Genomic DNA, 22,244 nt, shown 5'->3' with positions numbered 1-22,244 from the left:
GATAAAGCTCACTGTTCCCACCACTTGCTTGTTTACACAGCTAAATTGCTCCATATAAGACCAATACTCAATAAATGATTCCATAATCCTGAAAACAAACAAAAGAAAGTGTTCCTACAGAAAAACAAGAAAGGCTCCTCTTGGTTATCTCAGTGACATGACATTGCCAGTACTATAAAAGTCATAGCAAATAAGCACATGTACAAAATAATATGCTTTGGTGTATGAAATTAATATTTCTGAGACAAATGATGAGTAAGAAAGCGTGTAATAAACACACCGGTCCACCATGTCCTTTTCACGTTTTGGAGAGACAAAGTTACAGTAAGCTGCAGTAACAGCAGAGGGAAACATTTTATTTAAGCCCTTGATTTATGTCCCGTGTACACACTTTTCTGGATTTACGGCCTCAGTTATGAGGTTAGCATCATAGTGAATACAAAATGATGTTCATTTTGAATTTTGTTTTTTTTAAAGGTCTTATTAGAATCAAACAGCATGATAAAGCACAGTCTGATTCAGGCCAGGCGTGTCTTGTGATTGACAGTTTGCTACCATATGAGCAAAAATGGTGATAATACTGACCCACAGTGTTGTTATGCACTATTGCACAGACTCTGCCATGATTGAAATGACAGTAAAGCTGAATTGAAATTACACATCATTTCATTGCTAAAAAAAAAAATGTTTTAAAGCATTAAATTAAGGATTTGTAGTTTTGAAAAGTAATTTGTCAGGTTGCGCAACTGAGATAACATCTTGCTGCCAATAGTTTCTTAACACTTTATGCAACTGATTTTTTCTTACTTTGTATCTATTATATGTACATATATACAGTATCTCACAAAAGTACACCCCTCACATTTTTGTAAATATTTTATTGTATCTTTTCATGGGAGAACATTGAAGATATGACACTTTGATACGATGTAAAGTAGTCAGTGTACAGCTTGTATAACAGTCTAAATTTGCCATCCCCTTTAAATAACTCACCACACAGCTGCTGGCAACAAAAGTGAGTACACCCCTAAGTGAAAATGTCCAAATTGTGCCCAATTAGCCATTTCTCTTCCTGGTGTCATGTGACTCAGTGTTACAAGATCTCAGGTGCAAATTGGGAGGTGTGTTGAATTTGGTGTTATTTCTCTCACACTCTCTCATACTGGTCACTGGAAGTCTAACATGGCACATCATGGCAAAGAATTCTGAGAATCTGAAAAAAAAAGAATTTTTACTCTATATAAAGATGGCCTAGGCTATTAGAAGATTGGCAACACCCTGAAACTGAGCTGTAGCATGGTGGCCAAGACCATACAGCAGTTTAACAGGACAGGTACCACTCAGAACAAACCTCGCCACGGTCGACCAAAGACTTTGAGTGCACATGCTCAGCATCATATCCAGGGGTTGTCTTTTAAAAATGGATGTATGAGTGCTGCCAGCATTGCTGCAGAGGTTGAAGGCGTGGAGGGTCAGTCTGTTAGTGCTCATACACTGCATCAAATGGCTTTCGTCCCAGAAGGAATCCTCTTCTAAAGATAATGCACATGAAAGCCTACAAACAGTTTGCTGAAGACAAGCAGACTAAGGACATGGATTACCTGTGGTCTGATGAGACCAAGACAAACGTATTTGGTTCAGATGGTTCACAAGGTTGTGTGGCGGCAACCAGGTGAGGAGTACAAACACAATTATGTCTCGCCTATGTAACCGGTGTGGTTCTGCGTTGTGTCTGACGATAAAAGGTAAAAGAAAGAAAGACCTCCAAATAAATACCTTGCCCACTCCAGCTCCTCTCCCACAGGGGAATTGTAGAAAAGGGCTGGCATTTATTTTTTACATTAAACATAAAGTATGAATTTACACGTAACATATTTGACATAAGATTAAAAAAAAACTGTGTTGGAAGCAGTACTGTCAGAACCATGCTTAAAATCAGCGCAAAAGACAAAGGGCTGTATCGCGACCGATACAGACGCCAAGAGACGGTACTTGGAAAAAATAGCGTGCATCGGTAATGTGGACCCGTATGAAATAAGGCAGTGGAGCGGAAACCCAGACAGCCTACCGCCGTTGACCTATCCCGATATTTTCGCTTACCTTGTCTGTGGAGTCAGCGCATACACGGCGAATCATTTTCGGAATTATAAAATCCTGGCGGCGCACATCTAATTCACAAACGGTTGGGTACAAGATTTGGCCGTTTTTAAGCCTCCACGTTGTGAGTACGTTGACCATATGACCAAGATACAGCCAGAGGTTGCACATAACATTGACTTCTCCTCAGCAGCTGCCCCCAAAATTGCTCTAGATGAACGATTCACGATTGATGCCAGCTGTGCGTTGCCATGTAAATAGTTTGCATTTCATGTGTACCTGCACATGTACTTGCTAAGTACATGTGAACAGATCTTGAATAAAAATGAATAAATAAACATACTTTTCATTTCTGTTTTATTGAAACCACTTTACAGAAAGTACAATTATTTACAATGAACTGTACATGCAACACAGCAGCTTTATAAATACTCAACAAGAGCAAGTTTCATTTGGCCCTGGTTTGACAACCACACTGGGGCACATATTCACCAAAACACAGCACACCTTAACATTCTTATCAAGCAGTGTTGTGTCTTCACCCTCACATGATATGAGTAACTCCTGTCCACAGCCTCCATGACATGGTGATTTTGTTGTTGGTCTTCTGTCAGATCTTCATCTATTACTTCTGCACGGGGCACACCTTCATACTCTGCAACTGCATAATGAAAGCATGTAAGATAAAATTAGTGCATACACATAAGGTAAATGTACACCAGTATTCCAGGTGCGTGATTCATCTGAAAGTTATGTGCAGATTAGCGTACAATGAGCGCAATTTTGTATGTTTTGGGGGCGGGGGTTACCTCCGATGAGTGCTCTTTTTCGCTTTCGTTGCACTCGCCTTGCGTGCCGGTCCGAGTCTGACCGCTGCAATCCAAGCCTGACGTCTTCGTTTAGTAATATCGGATACATGCGGTCCCTCCCGTTGCCTCCAGGAGGGGAAACGATGAAAAGAGAGCCCATTTTCCAGCTTCTTGCCTTCCCTATCGTGTGATCTAACGTTGCAACCGACAACACAGTACGTACGTCGCTTCCGTGTGCTTCGTTTGGCCTACTGGCATGGCGGGAGGGGGCGTGGCCATTTAAACAGCACAGGGGCGGGGCTTAAGCTCGGACAGATCAAAGGCCTTTGCAACGTCACAAAAAAAGGCGCTTCCAAAACGCTTAAATAGAGCCTTAGCAACGCTATACTCTACACAAGTGAACTCCAAAGTTGTTCTGTCTAAAATACCAGTGAAAGTCAACGTTTATTAAATATGTCTTACATTTATGCCACAGCTAATGATCGCGTTTCCCGTGCAAAGGTTCGCACAACTGAAGCGCTGCGGGAGGAAGTCTTAGCAGGGCAAAGGGCTGAAAAAGAAGCCACAAAAGTAGAGAAAAAACGCGTCAAAGACGAGGGAAAAAGGACTGCAATGCTCCAGTCACTCCACAACAGCTGGGAGCACGCAGTCAGACCAAAGAGCGAGAGAATGCAGGATGAACAAAGGGAAAAGCGGGAGTGGGGTCAAGCTGGCAAGAAGGCCGACACGATGTTATTGGCAAAGGATATGGAAGAGGCGCAAAAAAGGCGTGAAAAATGCATTGAACTCTGCCAATATAATAATAACGAGAGAGTCAAAGAAAAACGTGCTTTGGCTGAACTTGAGAAAAAACTCGAAACACAGCATTTGTTAAAGCAACAACGTCGTCGCGATATGGAGCTGGAACTTCTCAAAGCCGCTCGTAAAAACATCCCAGTTTTAGACAAAACGGAGGGGAAAAAACATAGTGCGGTTTTAGAAAAGGAAGGTTCAGATGACTTTCAACCAAAGTCAAAAGAACCACTCCTACAAACTTGTACTGGTCGGGTTCGTGAGTTCCTTTGTCAGGAACGCAGCAGCTCAGAACAAACAACACCTAAAACGGAACGCCTGTTTGTTAATAAAACGAACAGGCGTGTGTCTGTAGCTCAAGACTCACCAGCTAATGCTAAAAAACTCATTTCCACCCCCCCTCCCCTGTCCAAGAAACCACAGAAAACACAGCGTGCCCCCGTTATTAAAAATCAATACAGGGTTGTTGCACCATATGCACCACGTTTATTAGAGACGTGGGACATAAACACAAATAAAAATTTACTTCCATCCCCCCCTCCTCTTCCCATCAAACCACAGAAAACACAGTGTGCCCCCATTATTAAAAATCAATACAGGCTTGTTGCACCATATGCACCACGTTTATTAGAGACGTGGGACATAAACACAAATAAAAATTTACTTCCATCCCCCCCTCCTCTTCCCATCAAACCACAGAAAACACAGCGTGCCCCCATTATTAAAAAACAATACAGGCTTGTTGCACCATATGCACCACGTTTATTAGAGACGTGGGACATAAATACGAATAAAAATTTACTTCCACCCCCCCCTCCTCTTCCCATCAAACCACAGAAAACACAGCGTGCCCCCATTATTAAAAATCAATACAGGGTTGTTGCACCTTACGCACCAGGTTTATTAGAGACATGGAAATATTAACAGCAGTAAAATATAAATAACACCCCCCAACCGGTTGCAGCAGATAGCCGCCCCTCCCTGAGCCTGGATCTGCTGGAGGTTTCTTCCTGTTCAAAGGGAGTTTTTCCTTCCCACTGTCGCCATGTGCTTGCTCACAGGGGATCATTTGATTGTTGGGGTTTTTTTTCACAACAACAGTTGTGAAAATATTCACAACAACAGTTATATTGCAAAGTCTTAACCATCCATCAGCCATTACAACACAATTAATAAAAATCTTGAACTACATAAAAATGTTGATGTTTGATTTTGTTTACTTTTGTTTTGTTTACTACTACGTGTCTTGATAGTGATTATCTGAGTAGATAAAACAATGGTCCTGTACCACCAACATCATTATGGAGATGTGTGAGAATGCCTGGGAGAGAGACTGGAGGACTACTGTGAAATCAGAAAAAGCAGTGTAGTTATGGGGTGGTACTTCCTGTACCAATGTACAGGAAGTACCACCTCCAGCTGTGTAAATTACATTTTTCTCAGCAGCAACAGTTTTGGGGTTAGGCGAATACCAGGACCAGTCAGTGCACAATTACCAATTCATCAGCTGCATAACAGCAGCTGGAGCCTCACAGCTGGAGCGCACTGTACTGAGTGAAACATTTAAACACTTCACAAGAAATAAGGACAGAAAAGTTTCGCCTCATCATTCCCCAAACAAAAGGGTTTCATTTCCAGGTGCCAGGAGGAAGATGCCACTAAAGGCAGAATAAAAGCAGCATGCATACGCCCCTTTTCCTACCTTCTACCGTTTAAACTTCCAACAAGAAAGCCTAATTTCTTCAGTTCTATACTGAAAACATGTATCTACTGCAGAATATTTTTAAGGTTATCTGCTATAAAATCCCAGGCCAGGAAAATCTCCTTCATGTTTCTCTGTGTTTTATCCCCAAAAGGATTATTCAACCTGCTACAACACAAAATGAGAGCAGCCACGAATAATCACATTCACAAGTGATCTGTGGTCTCCACCACAGATGTTAGGGTGACCAACTGTCCTCTTTTCCCCGGACATGTCCACTTTTTACGTTCTGTCAGGGGGTACGGGGGGATTTTCGAGATTGATGAAAATGTCCGGGTTTTCCTACAGAGGACCTATATGTGTGACACTATCCCCGAGCTGCAGCTTTGTGAGTTGCACTCACAGACGGGACAGACAGCGCGCAGCTGGTGATGTTTAAAAGATGCCAAAGCGCAACTGCAGCTTTTCAGACGAACTGCAAAAGAAATTTGCCTCATACCGTCATGGCACGGGTAATTTTTCTTATACAGATGAGGCCTTATTTCTGTACCCTTATTTAATTCCAGAGATTTTTTAAGTTATTTTATTTTTTTGTCCTTGTTGACTTGTAAAAGCCTATATGACATTTTTGTTTCACCATTCATTAACCGTACAGAGAAAGCATCGTTTAAATATGTTAAAATCTTCTTTGAGCAAACAGTATTATTAAAGTTGTTCATGACTGGGCCAAGTGTCCTCTTTTTGGAAATCAAAATATGGTCACCCTATTCTATGTATTTTGAGGTGACAGCAAATTTACACTGTTGTACAAGCTGTACACTGACTATTTTACATTGTATCAAAGTATCATATCTTCAGCTTTGTCCCATGAAAAGACATAATAAAATATTTACAAAAATGTTAGGGGTGTAATCACTTTTGTGAGATACTGTATGTATATACTGCTTAAAAATTAATTTTTTTTTTGCATGCAGAGAACAAACTCAACAGGAGTCAAATTCTTTGTTTGTGTGCACAAACCTGGCCAGGTAAAGATTATTCTGATTCTGAATCTAAGTTATCTAATGCTGGCTAACTAGCTGTCTGTTAGCTAATGCTGGCTAAATAGCTGTCTGTTAGCTAATGCTGGCTAACTAGTTGTCTGTTAGCTAATGCTAGCTAATCTAGCTAGGTTAGGCACTAATTTAGCTGTAACTATTTCATAAAGTAAATGGGAAACAGGTTGTTGCCTTACAAGCTATTTATTCATTCTATAATGCACATGCAGGGCTGATAGGGAAGAGAGCTTAAGAACATGGGCTTGCTTTCCTTCATTTTATAGCTAAATGCTATTTACTGTCGTCTTGATGCATTCTCAATCATCCAGGAAAGTAAATCTCCAAAAGTTGATTCTGTTCATCTGGACGTAGCGTTTTGTGGGAGAAACGTTTCGTCACTCATCCAAGTGACTTCTTCAGTCGCCACAAAACACTACGTCCAGATGAACAGAATCAACTTTTGGAGAGCTATTTACTGTCAATTAAAAGTAGCATAGTAAGCATTTCACAATGATCCTAAATAGTAGTTAGACAAACAGCAACCACATTAGTGTGGCAGAAAACAAAAAACAGATGTCCCAGGTCTGTCTGCAAGATTAATGTGCAAAGAATTTAGTATATTCCACTTGCAACAGCAATAAAAATAAACAAAGACGTGCACTGACGCCAAAGACGCTATGTCACAGTGGAAACAATGCAGATGGAGTGAAAGACAATGTTTTTCTAGTGTTGTTCCTCATTACTGCTCAATACTTTAAACACAATCAAAAAATTTGCTAGTTAAAAAAGCTAATTACAGTTAATTTGCACAACAACTGTTAATCATGTAGAAAAGTGATCTTTTCCCCTGCTGTCACCACTGCTGCTGTGTTTCATACAAACAGACTTTTACCTTGTTAGGAACAAAGTAAAACTACTGCTGTCTGTACAACAAGTATCACACCAAATGTGTAATAGACAGGGCAGTTCACCGCTTGTAGAGGCAAAGCATGAAAAGGACATGGTGGACAGGCGTGTCTATTACACAATTTGTCGTGATATCAAGTTGGGCCATTAGAAAGAAAGAAAGGAGATTTAATACACAGACCCAACTATGTCTAACTTTTTTTTCAAAAAACTATTTCTATTTTTTCTTTTTCTTTTTTTCCTATATGGTACAAATGCAATCAGCAATTAAGCAGTCATAATTTATTTATGCATTTTCAGTGTTACACAGATAACCAAGCTTTTGTCTGTCTTTCCTCAGCAGAAATACAAACAAATATTCAGGGGAAATATTCTGATCGCCAGCAACTGGAGAACTTCTGGATCTGGTTATTTTTGCTCTGCCTTTTTTCCTGAATGTTTGTGAATAAGATTTCTTTACTTTGGCCCACTTTCATTGTTGTTTATCTTGTGCAGAGGGACAGAATATATGCAATATGTGATCATCTAACTGTCACTAGTTTCTGCTGCTATGAGATGATCTTATTTGTGATAGTTAATAGTGTGAAAAATGCACAGTGGCACAGCAGCTTTTGTAATCTTAAAGTTAAAGAGAGAAAATAGATCATAACATGTAAAAGACTGTCTTATCACTGTTTTTTGGAGCACCTGTGTGTACATGCAGATCCTCTAATCTAAAACAGATGCCAAACCTGACTGCTTGTTTTTCAAGGATGTCTCAGTGGTTAATTGGTCTCCTTAGCAACCCTTTACACAATGTTCCTCCTGGCAGGGCATCAGCTGTTATTTACATACTGGATGGAAATGCTTAGCGTGAGATGCTGTACATATGTATTGATAATTAGCTCAGACAAGTAGCACAAATGAAATCTGTCTGCTAATTGTACCGTAGATAAACAACACAGGCCTGTAACTGAGAGAGGACTCAGTACATGTAAGGGATTTAGTGCCAAACACTGAAGCATGTGGGTTCTTACTTCACCTAGAGGGGTGAAGAGACTTGGGTGTGAATGGGAATAATGAAGCTCCCAAACTAGCTGAATGGGAGGGTTTGGCATCGATATCTTGAGTCAGCTACAGCTGAAAGTGTCTTTCTCATAAGAGTCGTATCTGTCGTGATGAGCTTTCTTATTGGATCAGGAATGAGATGACTGACTGAGATTATCACTTTTGTGAGACGATGCTGTAATATCCCTTCAAAGCTGATTGAGCTGCTTTAAACCTAAAGGCTTCTTTTTACCCACGTTGGTCTAAGGCCAGCTTTAGGGCATGACTGGGTAGCTAATGCAAACTGTTTCTCCAGTGTGGGAACTGCAATTCACTCTAGAGCTGCAGGCATTGAATGTGCCGGCTTTTGAGCCAATGACAGAGTTAAGATAAAAAAATAAAAACTTTCTGTCTGACAAATGCTTTGGAGCAGCCAAGTAGGTGGTTAAACCCCTTGCAGTTTCTTTGAGTACTTAGTGGAAGGCAGGGAATTCAGGGTTCAGTCTGTGAAACCGAACACACTGTTCTTTGCCATTTTAATCAGTAATGGGGGAACTTGTGTTCAGTTCATGCTCAGATTTGTTTTTTGTTTGCAGCATCCTCAAGTTTGAAGTCCAAACTTCTTTTTAGAATAAGAAGTCTGTTCCTGTATCCTATTGTTGGTTTGGCTGGTTGCTTTCCGAGTGTTTCTTGCAAGTTATGAATAACAAAATACAATGTAACAGCTCTCTACTATTCACTTTACTTCTATTCAGTTTAATTTATATTGTCCCAGTTCACAACAAGCGGTCTATTTGCAAGGTAAAGGCTAAAAAACCCCAACAATCACACAGTAGCCTTTGAGCACACACTTTGGTACTGCCTTTGGTCATGTGTTAAAATTAATGCAGTACTCAGGGGCATAAGTACAACTGTTTGTTTTTTTTACTCTTCTGACTTCTATCAATTCTTTTGCTAATAGACATTTGTTTTACTTAAAGGTGCAGTGTTTTAATGTGCCTATATTACCGTGATCAGCGAACAAGAGAGGTTTTGTGTTGGGATTTTTAATTGGTTTGCAGCTGACAATGTTATACAAATTTTCCAAACTGTGAAAATGATAGATGTACATTTGTTCTTTCCTACTATTCTAACTGTTTGAAAATAGATCTTCTCTTGAGCTTCATGTGCTCCTGGTACTTCAGTTAGGTTTATGATGTCATCTTCAGTGATAAAATAATAAAATGATGGCAGAACCTGCAATATGTTACTGGTCAAACCTTTAAAGTAGGTGATAAAACTGATGAAAACAGTTTGCATCAGTCAGCTACTGACAGTCACAGCAACCATGTTCATCAGCCTGTAGCAGATCTGGCAGGCTCCCTGGTTGCTGACTGAAACTGCATCCTCCATACCTGACACTGAGGTTTCCTTCTACTTCTGTTAAAATTTTTTTTAAAAGAAATCACTAAACTTAATTAAAAGTTAATAAAACTAATGGTCAGTAATGGTCGCTTTGATTTCTGTATCTCAATGGTTGTGCTGCCCCCTCAAATGTCAGTACCGGGATGTGAGTGTGGTATACTTGAGCTGCTCAGGTATCTTTCAAAATATCCTTGAAGGAATCACTGGGTTTGATGCACTTTTTTTCCTTTATTTAAGAAGTCTTTGTTGTCAGATTAATGTAATTTCATGTATATAGTTTGGAGTAGACCTCACAGTGAACCCAACACAGAGGAAAATTACATCAGGATACACCTCACGCTGAACATGAAATGCTGATTGTCATCTGTATGTTCAGAATTCAAAATGAAATTTGTGTCAGACCTCCCTACCTACATATTATATTGCCAAAATCATTCGCTCGTCTGCCTTCACACAAATATGAACTTAAGTGACATCCTATTGTTAATCAATAGGTTTAAAATGATGTCGGCCCACCCAAACCACAAAGATTAGAAGTGTGTTTTTTGGGAATTTCTGATGATTATTCCAGAAGGCTTTACACGTAGTCTCCGCTCTAATTCATCCCAAAAGGTGGTGGGTTGAGGACAGTGCAGGCCGGTCAAGTTCTTCTACACCAAGCCTGCTTATTGATGTCTTTATGGACCTTGTTTTGTGCATTCGTGTATTTGAATAGGAAGGGGCCATCCCCAAAATGTTCTCACAGTGTGGACCATGAAACTGTCTTGGCCCCTCAGTTCCCTTCCATAGAACTAATTGGCCAAGTCCAACTAATGAAAAACAGCCCCACGCCATAATTCCCCCTCCACCAAACTTTAGAACATCCATCCATCCATTCACTTCCGCTTATCCTTTTCAGGGTCGCGGGGGGTGCAGGAGCCTATCCCAGCTGTCATAGGGCGAGAGGCGGGGTACACCCTGGACAGGTCGCCAGTCTGTCGCAGGGCCAACACACAGGGACAGACAACCATTCGCACTCACATTCACACCTATGGGCAATTTGGATTAACCAATTAACCTATCACCACAAGCTGCATGTCTTTGGACGGTGGGAGGAAGCCGCAGTAACCGGAGAGAACCCATGCAAACACGGGGAGAACATGCAAACTCCACACAGAAAGACCCCGACCTGATGGTGGAATTGAACTCAGGACCTTCTTGCTGTACGGCAACAGTGCTAACCACCGTGCTGCCCCACTTTATAACATTCTCTTGGCAAAACCAGACTCATCCATCAGATTGCCCGACAGAGTGGCCTGATTCATTAGTCCAGAGAACATGTCTCCACTGCTCTAGAGTCCAGTAGCAGCATGCTTTACACAACTGCATCGCTTTGCATTATGATTGGTGATGCAATGCATGGATACAGCTGCATGGCCATTTAAACCCAGTCACTTCCACTTTGCTACTAATACCACTGTGTAATATTTAGTGGTCTGGAAATTTCACAACTGGACCTGTTGCACTGGTGGCATCCTATCGCAGTACCATGCAGACCCATTCTTTCACAAATGTTTGTAGAAGCAGGCTGCATGTCTAAGTGCTTGATTTCATACACATGTGGTCATTGAAGTGATTGGAATTTGTACCATTTCCTCGTTTGTTCTGTCTTCCAAACTGTGTAGACTTTTATTATATTTATTCATTCCTCCTCTAGTCCCATGTAGATCTTTGCTAGTAAGAGTTTGATGTTCACTGTTTTATTGCAAAGATTATGACATACTGCATAAGTGGATCTTTGTGCAGCATTAAATACTTTTTATTGCCTGTGAATATTAAATGTATTTAATCATCATTCATTAATATGTCATCTCTGTCTTTTATCGCTCACAGACAGATCTCGCTGTAGACCAAAAATATCTTTCTGCTGCCCCCAAGTGTTCATGTACAATTCTCTGAATTAACAGATTTGCAGAAAGGCTTTTATTATTTCTCTAACGAGCATGTTTCCCTCCTCTGGTGTAAACCTGGGAGATAATATTGTTCCTCTGGTACAAATTTTTGTACAACAACATATACCAATAAACAATGTGCACACAATAATGAATAGTGGGTTCTTTTGCTTTGCATCAATTCCAACAAATATCGACCCTCCTAGCTATAGTTAGTGCAGAAGTCATTTATTTAAGAAGAATGAAAGTGCAGACAAATGTAATGTAACTACTTTTTTGCATTAATTCCAGCAGAAATGTTCTTGGCTCTTCCGCACAGCTTAGTTACTTGTTTAAAACCCTAAATCAGCTAAATAATGGGACTATTGGACCCTTTCCCACATTCCTGCTTTCTGACTAACACTAGTCGCCCTGATTCAGCTGTGCTAGTTAAATTTGTTTTACATATTACTTAATAAGGCTCAAAATACCCATTAAATCAAATAATGCAATAATATACAGAAGACTTGCCAATTTCTGAGTGTGGTGTTATTAAACGGAAATGTAAACAAAAGACTTCATGAAGCAGGGAAAACAAACAACTTTTCAGTTAGCCCCTCACCAAGAGGTCATGTTAAACCTAGGCAGCATTTGTTTGATATTCTTGTAACACTCACGTATTCCCCTTTCATATTCCAGCAAGTTTTACTGTTGTTAAATGTTATTTCAGCTGTTCTGTCCAGCAATCATCTTTATTTTCAGCAGGGCTGCATCCATTTATGGGTGCATTTTCAACCCACGTTTCTTTCGAGACATGTGCTGTGTCACTTCATGTAATTCGTTTCCTCCATGTTGAAAATTAATAAATATGAAGACAAATAGTAAATGGGCCTAAATATGAAAGAATATATGCTTTAAGTAAATATAATATTTATTATATGTGGTTTTCTAGTCTTTTTATTTGCTTTATTGTTGATATGTCCATAGACCTTCCAGGTTTTTTCACACCAATTGGCTAAAAGTTCCCATCCTGCGGTGCCTTTTAAATATTAGAACCAGCCGGTGTGTTACAGCATCTCAAAGGATTAAAAATGCAACGCAGTCTCACATAAAGTGGGATACCTTTTTTTTATTATTATTTTTCCATTTACCTTATGTTTTTATTTTGTTGTACTAATGTAAGGTGACTTTGAGGGTCTTTAAAGGTGCCTATAAATAAAACTTATTATTACTATTATTACTACCTGGTCACCATACTCACCAAGGTTCTAAACTTAACTTAGGCTGTATATAAAAGATGCATGTATCCACTGGAACATCACTAATTGGTTTGCTGACTACCATTTAGAAGTTTTAAAGCTAGCTAACTTATTAGTAAAGCAATTAACAATAATATTAACTATTAAGCTAGCAAAATAGAGCCTTAAAAGAACACGGACTCCTTAATGACTTCTACTACAAACAAATACTGAACAAGACTGCAAATATTATGCTGTAGAATCAAACATTTTATCATGGAAGTCCAATAGGATTTACTTGCACTTAGAGATGGCTGGTTTTTAGACATATGTTTAAAAAAATCACTCTCTTGTTTTTCTGGCAGTTTCATTTCAATGGAGAGAGGCAGAATATGAACCAAAAATCCATAAAAGCACATTGCATAAAAGTTATAAATTGATTTGCATGTCATTGAGTGAAGTAAGTTATTGGTCACCTACAATCCAGCCAGAATTCTGCTTCCCATAGATTGGCTGTGTGGTCGTGTGACACAAAGATTATAGTCAATCAATTACAGGTAATCCTGATCTCAACCTCTTATGTTTATAAAGCACATCTGTCCACCGAATCAGTTTTTCCACTCCAACCTTTCCACCACCATGAGCAAGATCAAAGAGCTGTCAAAGGATTTCAGGGGCAAGGTTGTAGACCGGCACGAGACCTGAATGGGCTACAAGAAGATCTCTTGATCTCCAAGGATCTTGGTGAGAAGGTGACAACGGTACTTTGCAACTCCACCCGCTGGATTTGTAAGAAGGGAAATGTATGGCTAAAGAAGCACATTATGATCATGGAGTGGCCAGTCTCCAGACCTCAGTCCTCTAGAAAATCTATGGAGGGAGCTGAACCTTTGAGTCGCCAAGCAGCAGCAAAGAAACCTAAAGGATTTACAGAGTTTAAAGAGAATCCTCTTTTGCAGACCAAAATGTTTAAATAGAAATGAAAATAGAACAAAATACATAATCCTATAACTTGAGATTAAAAGTTATGAGTATTCTATAATGTGTACTCCCCGCCCCCTTGTTTATCATTATAAGTTATGCCAGAAGTACGTAGTCAGAAAGGTTCTAAAGGGATGAAATTACCATTTGTTGCTACAGTGTTCGCAACATCGCATACTCAACACAGCTAAACAAATTAAAAACAGAACCGTGTAACTAGGACATCTTACAAAAACATTATCTTAGATACACTTATTTTGTCTAACATGTCCATTCTTTCCAACACTTTTGTTTAATCTGAAGAAACTTGGTTTCTTCAGAATAAACAAAAGTTTCACCACAGAAGAAATGGTAGAACCTTGTACTAAGATTCAGTTTTCCTGTGCAATGGACAAAACTGCTGCAGACAAAACAGCCAAACAGCAGTTGGCTAAGGAATCTGAGCTCAAACAAGAAGAACTATTCAAGCTTGTACTCAAGCAGCCAATAGAATTCAAGCAGAAACAAACAGAGCAAGGGCTTGACCAAGAAAACAATTTGAGGTTTCAACAAAATACCTCTGTTCAAAATTTCAACCAGGCCCTCCATGCTGCCATGATTTGAAATCCCAGCCAAGTACTGGCAAAAAGAGAAAAGAGTCAAGGATCCATTAAATGAAGTTAGCAAAAAAGAGAAGTATGCTCCAGAAACTGCTTAAAAGATTGTCAAGCAGATCAAACATGAAAGAAATTTTTAAAAGACATCAAGAAAAAAGGAACAAGAAAGAAATAAAATCTGTGGGAGGAAGAGCAAGCACAAAGCCAAGTAGACAAAGCACAGTTTAAGAGGGATCTCTTCTAAGAACAGCTCTAAACACTGGCTGCAAGAAAACAGCTGAGAAGGAAGAGCACAAAGAGACAGGAAGAAAGATGAATCTAGCCATACTTTTCACTATGGATAACGTACGAAAACGCCAGATTAAAAACAAAAATTGTTTTAAACAAATGAGCAGCATACTAGCTAGCTACAAAGTAGCTTAAAAAAAGCAAGAGACAGAGAAGAGACCCACTGAGGAGGAGAAAAAGAGAGATCGGGATGACTTCGATACCAAGGGTGACATAATGTACTTAAAGAAAAGGACGAAGCTCAAAGGAAGCACAAAAACACCACTGAAGTTTGCCATTCCTGAAGAAAGACAAGCATGTGCTGTGCTTGAGAAGAAAGCTAAAGACAGAGTGTTTTGAATTATCAACAGTCGACAACAACCAAAAACAGCCAAGGCCATCATCACTATCCGAGGTCTGAGCTTCTCAAAGTTGCACAACGAAATCCGATTATAAAAGCAAATGTGAGAGGCAGACTAGGGACGGATATCGTTTAGGTTTTATCCGAAATCGGTACTTTTGAAACGGTGCCGGTGCTTAAATGGTGCTCGAACCGGTGCTTAAAGAATGGAGAACACAAACTTTGTCCAAAAACCTCTTATGTTTTTATTTTTAGCAGTCTCTTTTTTTTCTGCAAAATGATAAGCACGGTCCAGCCCCACGCACGGGGCGATCCGCTCTAAACTCGCTAATGGAGATTTGCCACACCTGCAGTAGATGTGCTCGGTGTGCAGCAAGCTATCAAATACGGTGCATTTCTCGGCTTTTAAAAAACGCTATGCGTCGCCAGGTGTTTCATCAGATTCGAGGTGTTACCTCCTTTGCGCAGTATCACCTTAACCCTTTAAGACCTACCATAGAACCAAGTCCGCCAGAGCTTATATTATATTTTTACATGCTGTAGTGCCAATTTTGGGAGCATTTCAAGTTGCTATACATCAATACAACCTTTATAACCCAAATTTTAATAATATGTATGGATTAAGTGCATAGTATTTACATAAATTGCAAAAAAGTGCAATAAACTACAAAAAGATTGAAAATCGTTTTTGTTTTTTTAACATATATTTTTAGTTAGAGAAATGTAAGAGGCTTATCCCTCAAAACTGTAAATACAAAAAAGTTGCACAAAATAGTTTCCCACCACAGGAAATTTATTTTGAGTGTCTTCATAGTTTTATTTTTGAGATACACCAATTTTTATATACTGCAGGAAAAAACGAAAATAAAAATTATAGTGCAAACTTGCAAAAAAGCAGCATATGCATCAAAATAAACTATTTCCAACAGTGCAATATAAGTCCAAAGCATCCCAGAAACGACACAGAAAATCATAAAGTCAAAGATAACTTTTAAAAACACCAGTACAGGCTCATGAGACCCTGATTGTAAAAAAAAACTACATTTCCGCGAAAATTACGTCACTTCCTGTTTCGGGCAGGTCATGGCGGTCATGTGAAAGTTCTCGCTGACCACTATTCCAACCTAGGAAGTGTTATGAACAGCTGATCGGATCGGCGAAGCGTGTTTCTGGAACATTATGTTTTTGTTTCTGCAAGCGCTTTTTATGCAGTTTTTGCAAAGTTATATGTGGAAAGAAACTGTGACCTAGGACAAGCTGATGGCATGAGATGTAAGTACAACTCCTCCGGTTTCATATGCAAAAAAAATTATTGCGCTAGCTTACGTGGTTGCAGAGCTACCAGGATGTAAAAATAGTTACGCAAAACAGAGCGTGCCCGCTCCGACCGGTTTTAAAGGGTTAAAGCACTTGTTGCAGGCTGCTGAGTTTGCATATTTTGCTGTGAAGTACAGCCAGACTTTTGACCGCTTTGCCTTGGGCATTTTTAATCTGTAGCTCTGCTCTAAAAGAACGTACGTACCTGGGCCCGCCTACTATCCTTGGAAAGGTAAAATGATTGGCTAGAATCCAAAGTGTATGACATCTCAGGAAAAAAAAAAGCACAGAAATAAAGCACCGAAATGTGCGCTGCTTTTCGGTCTGGTTACTACTGTTTATGTCAGAACTGGTGCTATAATGGCACCAGATATCGGTACCCATCCTTAATGTCAGGGTCCTGGGTCTCCTGGTTCTTTGTGATTTTTGTATTTTGTATTTTGATCCCTTGCCCCTCATGTTTCTCTGTGCCCCCTCTGTTCTGTGTAAATTCCGTGTTTCTTGGTCTGTGTCTTCGCATGTTTTGAGTTTCCTGTGTTTTTTGTCACTCTGTATTGTGAATTATGTTCTCATGGTTGGTCTTTTGTTATTCCCTTGAGGTCAAGGGTTCAAGGTTCAAGGTTCTTTATTTGTCACATGCATAGTTATACAAGTATAACACACAGTGCAAGTATAACACACAGTGAAATGTATCCTGACACGCTCCTCAACATGTGCAAAAAAAGGGGGGGGGGGGGGGTAGAGGAATAACATTATAAATATATATATATATATAGTATATACATTGGGTGAATGTGCAGTAGTAGCAGCAAGCAGGTGAATTCTGTACATTAATATGAATAGACATCTGACTATTTTACAGAATGGACAATATAAACATATTTAAAGTTAAAGGAATTGAGTGTCTGGAGGAGAGTCTCAGTCAATTATAGATGATGTGAGAGGGCGGGTGTGTGTGTGGGGGGGGGTTGGTTTAGGGCCCGGATGGCTTGAGGATAGAAGCTCCTCTTGAGTCTCTCTGTCCTTGCCCGGATGATGCGGAACCTTCTACCAGATTGTAGAAGTTGGAACAGTTTGTTGCCAGGATGGGACGGGTCCTTCAGTATCTGCGTTGCTCTAGTCCGGCATCTCCTGGTGTAGGTGTCCTGAAGCGGGGGGAGAGCAATCCTGCAGCAGCGTTCCCGCTGTACGGATCACTCTCTGGAGAGCTTTTTGGTTTCTTGTCCACGTGGCTGAGGGTGGTGTGCAGGACGTGGGCGATGGCGTCCTCAGTGGATCTGTTGGGTCGGTAGGCGAACTGGAGCGGATCTGTGGTGTCTGGGATGGAGGAGGAGATGATGTTCTTCAGCAGCCTCTCAAACACCTTCATTACTACCGAGGTCAGCGCAACTGGCCGGTAATCGTTCACGGATGAGGGTTTGCTGTTCTTGGGCACCGGGATGATGGTGGATCTTTTGAAGCATGTGGGGACCACAGACTTCGCCAGGGACTCGTTGAAGATGTAAGTGAACACACCTGCTAGCTGGTCAGCACAGCAGCGCAGCAGACGGCCGGTGATGCCGTCTGGCCCCGCCGCTTTCCTTGTGTTCACTCTCCTCAATGCCGCTCGGACGTCATGCTCCGCGATGCTGGTCACCGGTCTCTCGCTGATGACGTCACTGTCCTCGGTAGTCAGGCGGTAGATGGCATTAGCCGCCTGGCTAACCTCGAAACGGGCGTAGAACTGGTTCAGCTCATTGGTGAATGCAGAGTCGGCGTTGATCGGCGCAGTGTCCCTGGGTTTGTAGTCCGTAATGGTGCGTAGTCCGTGCCACATACTCCGTGTGTCGCCCTGGAGGAAGCGGGACTCCACACGCTCCCGGTACCGGCGTTTAGCATCTCTCGCCGCACGCCGTATGAGGCCGCTTTGTAGGCGCTCATATCGCCAGTGGCGAGACCCGCGTTGTAGGTGGCGGTCCTGGCGTTTACTGCAGCGCGGATCGATCTGTCCATCCACGGTTTCTGGTTTGGGAATGTGGTGGCTCTCGCAGTGGGGATAATCTCCTCCGCTAGCATATTGACGAAGCATACTGCTACTTCCGTAAACTCGTTGATGTCGACTGCGCATGCTCTGAACATGTCCCAGTCGACGTCGTCGAGTGCGTCTGTGTCTCATGTGAGTGTATCCTACTTTGCTTCCTTGTCTCCTCAGTTCTGATTTCCCCCAGCTGTGCTGTCCTTCTGTGTCTCATTCCTTCGTTATTCCCCAGTGTATTTAAGCCCTGTGTTTCTCTGTGGCAGTGTCATGTCGTCCCTCATTGCTGTGTGTTACTCTCTCCCTGTGTTTCCTTGAATTTAGATTTCCCAATGTAGTTTTGTTTTGTATGCATCTTCCTTGCCAGCCAATGAAGCTGTGATTTTGAGTTCACCCCTTGAGTCTGAGAGCCTGCATTTTGGGTCCAACTCCTGCCTGCCACACAGCGCTTCCTGACACCTAAGGCAGACAGGGAGGATTTTGACTAATTTGTGCAGACTCCCAAGAATCACTGTCCAAAAGTTGTGCTGCCCAATGCCATACTCATTTCAAACTGTATCAGAAGGCCAGCGACCTACAGCAAAGAATAACAGGCAAGAACCCATCCATCTGCCAAGTCTTTACTCTCTGTTAGCCATAGTGGTCAAATAATACCAATACTTAAATTGTCAAGAACAAGTTGATGTGTCAATTGAACATTTTGCAATATTAGATTTTAAAAATATATATATATTTTGCACTACAATGACTCCAAAAAAAGTCCAAAATGAGTCAAAGAGCGAAGTGATGCATCTAACGACATTGACACCGAAGTGAGATACTGAGCATATCCTGTGTCAGGGTTATATTGTTGATTGTCATCTATGCTTAGAAATATTTAACCATATATGCTTAGAGGTGTATAATCGATTGTGTAGTGATAGGATGTGTGATCCTTAGCAGTCTGCAAAGACTTTGTGTGCATTCCAGAGTGTTCTGGCATACACACTCACACCCTAGGGTCATGAGAGATCTCGTATCTTCTCTTGCTGATATATGGTATGGCAAACACACGTATATCTGTTTTAGTGTAAGTCCCTTTTGTTTAGAATCTAAACAAAAGGGACTTTTAGGGTAGGTTTAGGGAAGTCGTTTATGGGGTCAAACGGTACTCTTGGTTCACATGTGTACCTATGTTAATGAGCCTATGCATATTCATGTAACCTCAATAAAAGAGCAGTGTTACGAGGGAGCAGACGAGAGCGACTGGGGTCAAGCGAAGGAACGTCGTTTGTCCAGTTGGGTCTTCCTCGTGCATGAGAAACATAAAGAGCTCTGCTTGGTGTTCAATGCTTTTTGCTGTGTAGTAGAATTGTCTTGAACGTTCCAGCGAATAGCTTTATGCTACGAACCTATCATCCTGATTTTTCAGTTGTTTTTGCCAGTGTTAGCTGCTGTTTCTAGAACTTCCTCTGAAGTGGTACTAACACACTAGACTCAAAGAATTAGTGAATGTGCACTCATACGAAGTGTGAATTTATTTACTTTTGAGAGGCAAAGTCTGTTTTTTGCTTGTTTGTTTGTTTTTCTAGGACACCTGACTCTGAATTATGGTGTCAGTATAACATTAGGCTATAACCAGTGATTGTTGGTATAGGTCGCTAGCTATCAGCTGTCTGGAAAAAAAACAACAACCTTTTAATGCTGGGGATGATTGTATGTCTACTGACAGTACTTTTTACAAGTTTACTAACAGCGATCATGACAAATGATTTATGTATTTTTTCTTATGTTAGAGCTCTGAGTTCAGTTAAGCAGATGAGTGGAGAGAACTCGATTGAAATACAGATGAGGAGGAAAATTGCTTCTTTTGAACCAATACATGGCCAAAAAGCCCGTATAATGGGGAATACAAATATGGTGCCTTTGCGACTCCCTGTCAGGGTACTGTCTAGCATTCACTGGGAAAAATTAAACTGAGGGAAAAGGACTAGCCTACAGACTTAATGAGAGGTTACTTTGGGTAATTATCATGTATATGCAGAGAATTTATTTTCTTAATTCCTGCTAGATTTATTCCTGAACAAAACACATAACTAAGTGAAATATCGAAGGATTTCCAAAGCAAATATTGACTGGGAAACTAAAAATTGGGAAAACAAGAGTTATGCTCTGTATGGATTGAGGGATAAGAGTCTTTGTTGTTTAAACAAACAATTGCAATTGTGGCAAAATTAAGCCCCAGACATATCTAGACAAGCTGAGTTCATTACAGTCCCTGACGAAGGCCTTGATTACAACAACAAAATGTGGGCTCAGTTTCTGAGCTGAAAACTTATTTGTGTTGGTCCGGTCAGTCTTTATAAATACAGACATATACTATACAGAAATATACATATTCTACACTCATGATAACAATATTTCCGAGATGCTATATTCCAGGCTTTTTAAAGGTACAATTCCATGAATATATAAACTTCCCAGGAGTCAAGGGGTGCATACATGGAACACGTGGTCCTCAAAAATCATCACTTCAGATGCTAAGGAGTATATAATTGACAAGAATTGTGGTTTTTTTTGTTTTTTTGCTACATTTCAAAGGTGTTTCCACATTCAGTTACAATGTTTGTTGTGTGTAACTGTTACTATGTAACCCATCTTTGTATACTCAGTTTTAAAGAGAAGATCACAATGGAGTATTGTTGAGTGGCAATGAGTGTCATTATCATCATCATCAAGAATTTTTTTGTTTACACCAGCGGTCCCCAAACTTTTGTGCGCCACGGACCGGTTTATGTCCGACAATATTTTCACGGACCGGTTTATGTCCGACAATATTTTCACGGACCGGTTTATGTCCGACAATATTTTCACAGACCGGCCTATAAGGTGTCGCCGATAATTACAACCAAATAAAACCAGTACTGGTACCAAAAAAAGGAAGATTTATTCATAACACAGGGGAAAAGACCCAGGAAAACAAAGATAACGATAAAAATGATAAAAAAAATAACTATAAAAACTGATAAAAACCCTGAAAACCATAAATTTCACAGCTGAGCCTCAACTCTCACGGCCCTGAACCAAACGAATCAGGGACCGGTACCGGTCCGTGGCCCGGGGGTTGCAGACCACTGGTTTACACCATGCTTGGAGCCCATAGCTTGTGAGCAGTGGTGCTACAACAATGCTAACATGTGCACAAGATATTTGGTATAACATGACTGGTACTTAAAAGAGTGGCTTCCAGTGCCTGTGCAAAACACTGGTTTGAACTTGCTTCAATATCATTAATGCAGCTGCTCTTCTGCACTACTACAACAACAACTTGATGCATGCTCAATCTTCCAGGCAAGGAAATCGCAGAAATTTGATTCTGTTTATCTGGACATAGCATTTCCAGTTCTCCCCTGTATCTCCTACTGAAATCTCTTCATCCCGATGAACAGAATCAACTTTCTGGGCCTACTTACAGAAGTGTGGACCAGCAAATCCAACAGCAGAACAGCCAAACAATCTAGATGTACAAGATACTTTGGCATTGTGCCACTTTAAGAGGATATTTTTCATATTGTTTACATTTATATCCTTCTGCTTGAACCATGTACTTTGTCACATATAAACAAAATAATGATATCTTACAAGTTAGGTTGTCTGGCATCTTACAGCAACATACGTGATATCCAGCAAGAGTTATTAAAATAATATAATGATATTTATCATATAGACTATTTTGGGGGGATTGTACAGCCCAATATCAGAAAAGTTAAAAAAAAAAATTCAAGAAAATATGTGATGATGAATTAAG

The sequence above is a fragment of the Pelmatolapia mariae genome, linkage group LG22, assembly GCF_036321145.2.
Source record: "Pelmatolapia mariae isolate MD_Pm_ZW linkage group LG22, Pm_UMD_F_2, whole genome shotgun sequence".
Classification (NCBI taxonomy): Eukaryota; Metazoa; Chordata; class Actinopteri; order Cichliformes; family Cichlidae; genus Pelmatolapia; species Pelmatolapia mariae.
This window is presented reverse-complemented; position numbering follows the sequence as displayed.